At 40.7% G+C, this 6,400-nt stretch overlaps 2 pseudogenes; both read right to left on the bottom strand.

Annotated features, from left to right (window-relative positions):
• Positions 1-2,458, bottom strand: part of LOC113463812 (uncharacterized) — a 4,416-nt pseudogene extending 1,958 nt beyond the window's left edge.
• Positions 2,459-2,870: 412 nt separating this feature from the next.
• Positions 2,871-5,009, bottom strand: LOC108630422 (inositol-3-phosphate synthase 1-A-like; annotated as a pseudogene).
• Between the last annotated feature and the right edge of the window lie 1,391 nt (positions 5,010-6,400).

Consider the following 6,400-nt stretch of genomic DNA (forward strand, 5'->3'; position numbering starts at 1 on the left):
GATCCAACGTGCTCTGTGTTTGAATTTCTCACTGCAAACGTCGCACAACTGTCCGAACATGCTGTCGCAATGTTTCTGTTCGTGCTGACGTTTCTTCCCTTTCGAGTCCAACATTATACCGCAGTATCTGCATAACAATTTCTTTATACAAATCACGTTGTGACTTCGTTCCGCCTTGTTCGTCGGGTACTCCTCCATGCAGTCTTCACAGAAGTACATGATCTTGTAATCGTGCCTTTTCAAATGTTCTTCAAGACTTTTTTCGAGGCAAACGTCTGTGGGCAATAATCGCACTCCAAATAATGTTCCTCGGTAATATAATCTAACGGATGACTCTCGTCTATTAAATCGGGTAAATTGTCTCTGTCCTCGTATAACGAGATTATATCTTCGTTCTTCAATCTCGTAATCACGATTTTACGTTGTTTCAAATATTCCTGAAAATCCTGCAGATTCTTTTCCTTCTCTCCTAAGATCCTAGCCAATTTTTCTATGTTCCCTTCGGTGTAAGATTCTTCCAGCTCCTTTTGAAGAGACGTCCTTCTTTTTTTTTCGCTTCTTCCCATTTCAATTTAAGTTTCGATAAACGCGACAGGTATTCGTCAGTATTCGCATAGGATTTGTCATTGGGCGACAGTTCCTTGACCGACTCTACAGATTCTGAGACATCGCTTTCAATTGTGATAATCGAATTGTCCAACTGACTGTCGTCTTTATCAATCTGCATGACCTGGGCAGCAGGAGCCGAATCGCTGTCAACTTTAGTAATCGGTTTCTGTTTATCTTGACTTTCATTGTGTTTGAAATAACGACTCTGAGATTCCTCAAGCTTTAAGGATTCTGATATAGAATTATGCCCACCTAAAACCTTCTCCCGTTTCTTTTTATATTCTTCTATTTGTTCTTCTATAATCTGTTCTCTAATTTCCGCCTTTTTCGTTCTCTCTGGAAATAAATCTTTCGCCTTCGTGGCCAGTGACTCGTATCGTTTTAAAATCTTCTCCATTGGCGTAATATCAAAACCTTTCTTCCCTATGAATTTTTCGTCTTTCTTGTCTACCGGTTTGTCCATCTTCTTCACTTTCACTAGCAACAATTCGTTCGGTTTCGAGCCTTTTACAGTAACGTACATGATACCATTTTCTTGACTGGTACTAAGATTTAACGAATTATTTACATCTAATTTTTGTACTTTAAAATCATTGTAGTTCTTGTCGGAATCATTTTCCATCTCTTCCGTAGATTTCTTTTTGCATTGCGACGATCAACAACGTTTCAATATGTTCGGTTGTTTTGATTCTTTCGCATTCTCAACTTCGGTTTCAGCGGTAGCATGCGACGCGACAGAAGAATCGTTACCATCCACTTTGTTAACTTTTGCGTACGTTTTTAGGCCAGTCTCATACCTGTACGAAGCTGGAGTCGAAACATTCATTTTCTTGTCAACAACAAAATTGTTATCACAGAAGAAAACGAATTGTTTCATGTTTTTTTTCGGTTGGATGTGCCGCCGTTTGGCGTTCGGTACTTCGAGTTCATCGTTGGATTCCGCGTCAGGTTGAAATGGTGGATCGCCTGAATCGAATTCTTCAATCGAGTCATTATCATCGCTGCTTATGTTAATAACCATATCTTTGAATATCTCGATTTCATCCTTAACATTAGGTTTCTCAGATTCCACTGTAGTTTTCTCTTTTTTCGACATCTGTTCAACTTCCTTTTTCTTCGTGGGACAACTCGTAGATATGTAGCTCGACGATGCTGTCGGCTTCTCCCTCTCTTTACTCGTAGACGGACTTTTATCGTCGAGAATTACAATCGTTTCGGTTTGTTTCTCCGTAGATCTCGTCGCCTGTACTTTGCTCGTTGCTATATTCTTCGTTGCAGTATCGGCCAGAGTAAAGTGAATGGATTTCCGTTCAATTTCTGCCTTCTTTATTTGCATAAAAAATTTATAACTCATCTTTAAATCGCATATACAGTCCATACACATCTGGGTCGACAAACTGTCATACGGATTTATTTCTTCCAAATGTTTAATTCATTGGCTCAATCTCATTTGATTACCCTTCTCACTAAAAATGTCGACCAGCGGAACTTTCAATCCGGCGTAAGTCCTACAATACTTTTTTAATTTCTCCCTCGTTCGTTCCGTTATCGACAGCTTCTATTGTGCAGATTGTTTATTGTGCAAAGAGATCTTAGTTAACTCGTTCAGACTATTCGCATCGTGCGACAGCAGCTTGACGCGAGGGGTGATCTTCTTTAATTCGTTTATATTCTTAATTTGACCGAACGTTTCTTTGCTTGTCGGCAATCCAGATTTGTTCGATTTATACACCATCTTGACATCACTGTCGCATTCACTTTTAATATTATTAGAAGTATTGCGTAATGTTACTTCACTATAGTTATGATCCTTGTTATTAACTTCAATGTGCTGCATCTTCGATTCAATAATTTAAGATCTTTCCATTGTTAGGGATGGTTGCCCTAACTGGGAGCCGGAATAGGAGAATCGGGTGTTAGAAATAATTACATGAGAAGTTTCCCTTGGAAACCCACAACCGTTTATTAAAAGAAGAGAAAAGAAAATATATAAATTGATTGAACTAGAGAGCAAGGCGGGAATGCCAGGAGAACCTTAACGTCCTCGGTGTCCGACACCAGCGTTCGTCTCTCTAGGGTTTCTGGAAACAATTGAAAAATCCAAATTATGCGATGCACGGATAGTCATGTAATTAATTGGCGTAAGACGTGTGCGACCGACTCGTCTTCGCTTCGCGTGGACTGTATAAGTCAATCGGCACGAAAAGATAACATTCAGCGGTAGCATGCGACGCTCGTTTCCTCGTGCCGAAACTCGTATCTCAGAACGAGGCCTCGGATAATCCGGAGTGTCGTAAATACTCCGGATTCTCTTTTGGCCGTTTCGCTCGTACACTGTGGTATGCACACGCATAATGCCCTGTGACGAACACGTCGTGGCATTTATGGTGGTTGGCAATTTTCTTATCTGAAAATATCGGTGGGCCTACAGTTACGACCGGGATCCCGGGCCGATACCGGTATGCCGTGACGCAGGAGGATGCACCGGACAGCACCAACGAACACCGGTTACNTTCAAGCGTAGTATTAGTTCTGGGACACCCTGTATATACATATTTTCTTTGATACGTACCAACGTATGCAACGTATTTAATAACGACACAATGATCGGGTTTCTCTCCTGGTTCATAAAGAATTCTATTTGACTGCACCATATCGTCTACGACGTTCCTTTTTGATATCTAAAACAATAAAATTTCGTTATGGAATCGAACTAAATTTACTATTCTTTAATCAACCTTACCTCTTTCGATCGGAATTGTTGAGGAGCAGACAAATTGTATCCATCATTATTTCCAAGGTGATTGTAGCTGACGATCGATACTGGTTTGATACCCGCAGACACTAAGAAGTCCACGAGCACTGATTTCAATTTCGTTTGTCCAGATTTAAAGTCATCACCGCCGATGAACGTTTTGTATTTCTCTGCTAACTCAATTGCCCCTGATACGAACGTATTTTGAGGGGAACCATTTAGATATATGTACACTAGAACGACCAAACATTATAACGTTCGTAAAAATGCTGTTCGAGAAAGTGAAAATTCAATTCTGCTTACTCCTTCCACAGCTGCTGCAACAGCGAACACTGTACTCGGGCTAATTTCCGAGTGACCGTTTCATAGCGTTCAGCAAATTTTCCGCCGTATCTTTCACGCCCGGAATTATTTCTGCGAATCGCTCTGTGTTGGCAGTCCACAATATAATCACTTGATCCAAATTTTTCGAAGCCTTAAATTCAGCAATGTCTTTTCAAATCTGGTCCAATTGCTCGAATTACGATCCAGGAATAAAATTATTGGCTCTCTTCTCCTACATCTACAGAAATGTATATAATTTCGGATAAAACAGGGTACTAGAAAGAATGTAATACAACGAGTATTTACTTGATTAGTAACAATGAAGTCAGGACAGTATATGCTCTTCCTTGGCTTCATATGAACGATGTGTTCTATTAATTGCTTCTGTAAACTGATGTCCAGCACATTTGCACGTTACGTAGCATCAGCCATGTTCAGGTTCGAAATATCCCACGCATCGATAACGATGTCATTTGGATCGACCATTGGAAGCATTCAATACACTGGAACGTACACATCTTCTTTACCTCTATTACCTAATCTGACAGTGGATGCTTGGATCAAGGATCCATACCTAAAATTCAAATGAATAGCTTATGAAGACAAGATGTCCATTCATTTATGAACAGATACGATTTACGTATCTGCTGAATAGAAATATTACTATTATTATCGTAATTACCAATTTGCTTTTTGAGTGCCATTCTTTGTTTCCCATGATAGTTTAAGTTTATTCGCTACTAACGCCGCTGTGATAGTAGACTCATTATTCCCACCCCATCCTTCCAACATCAATCCAAGTTTTGGAAATTTCAACTGAGTTCTAATTAATAATTTCGTCGTTACAGGTGTCACCTATTCTTTATAATAATAAAAGATATTTACATTCTGAATACATTCGATTGGAACTGTTTAAAACAAATAATATTACACGTAATAATTGTTAATATGTGTATCCAAAGTATTTTTTCTGCTAATACACAGTGGTATACAATACACATATCGTGGAGTAGGTTTTTATTTTAAGACATACGAAAAATTTATTTCCAAAATTAAAATTCATATTGTTTGAAGATTGAAATGGTGTGCATGGCTTAAGAGCATTGCTCGGCCAGCAATTATTAACTTAATCCGTGTTTCGAGAATTCGATTACGAATTCTCGGAAATAAACGTTTCTTTGCTTGTCGGCAATCCAGATTTGTTCGATTTATACACCATCTTGACATCACTGTCGCATTCACTTTTAATATTATTAGAAGTATTGCGTAATGTTACTTCACTATAGTTATGATCCTTGTTATTAACTTCAATGTGCTGCATCTTCGATTCAATAATTTAAGATCTTTCCATTGTTAGGGATGGTTGCCCTAACTGGGAGCCGGAATAGGAGAATCGGGTGTTAGAAATAATTACATGAGAAGTTTCCCTTGGAAACCCACAACCGTTTATTAAAAGAAGAGAAAAGAAAATATATAAATTGATTGAACTAGAGAGCAAGGCGGGAATGCCAGGAGAACCTTAACGTCCTCGGTGTCCGACACCAGCGTTCGTCTCTCTAGGGTTTCTGGAAACAATTGAAAAATCCAAATTATGCGATGCACGGATAGTCATGTAATTAATTGGCGTAAGACGTGTGCGACCGACTCGTCTTCGCTTCGCGTGGACTGTATAAGTCAATCGGCACGAAAAGATAACATTCAGCGGTAGCATGCGACGCTCGTTTCCTCGTGCCGAAACTCGTATCTCAGAACGAGGCCTCGGATAATCCGGAGTGTCGTAAATACTCCGGATTCTCTTTTGGCCGTTTCGCTCGTACACTGTGGTATGCACACGCATAATGCCCTGTGACGAACACGTCGTGGCATTTATGGTGGTTGGCAATTTTCTTATCTGAAAATATCGGTGGGCCTACAGTTACGACCGGGATCCCGGGCCGATACCGGTATGCCGTGACGCAGGAGGATGCACCGGACAGCACCAACGAACACCGGTTACAACGAATCGTTGCAGAGCGAGTATGATGGTCACGACGCCGTGACAAATGCGACTTTTACCACCGCAATGGCAAAGGGCTTCCGACTTTAAACGGTCCCGGTAAAAGCCGCACTGCTCTGACCAGCGAAACTCGCGTTCGGGCGATGACCGAAGGATCACCTTCGAAATCACTCCGATACGGTCAAGGTGCGGGAGGATTCCTCTCAATGCAATAGATCTATACCGATCTACTGCAGCTCCGATAAGAATAATATAGTATTTCAGCAAACAGCTGATTGTAATCCGGAATGCAGACGGATTTCTCAACGTCTGCCCGGCTTTAATCTGCTTTGCGAATTCTGAGAACCTTCTCGGAAATTCGGCTGGAATACCTGTGTCTCGGTAGACGCACCGATTAGGAATAAATATAATTCGCGGTGCGCGTATGATTGCCGATACACGGCTCTCTATCTTTCCCTATTATTCTTCAAACATCGCGGTACTAGGAAATGCACGCAGATTCTTTTCAATTTCTAATCATTCTTCATCTACGCTTCCGTGTACGTAATCGAGGACGAGTGGATCTCGAAACTCCTTTATGTTCGTTAACGGTCTAACGAAGTACATATACCCAAACAGAGAAACGGCGTCGTTGACGCACTTTCTGATTGATCGCTAGAATCCTTACTTTCGACGAGTTCGTTTCGGATACATTATGGATTCGCATGGGCATATAT

This window comes from Ceratina calcarata, unplaced genomic scaffold (assembly GCF_001652005.2).
Source record: "Ceratina calcarata isolate Rehan_Ccalc_2016 unplaced genomic scaffold, ASM165200v1 scaffold752, whole genome shotgun sequence".
Taxonomy (NCBI): domain Eukaryota; kingdom Metazoa; phylum Arthropoda; class Insecta; order Hymenoptera; family Apidae; genus Ceratina; species Ceratina calcarata.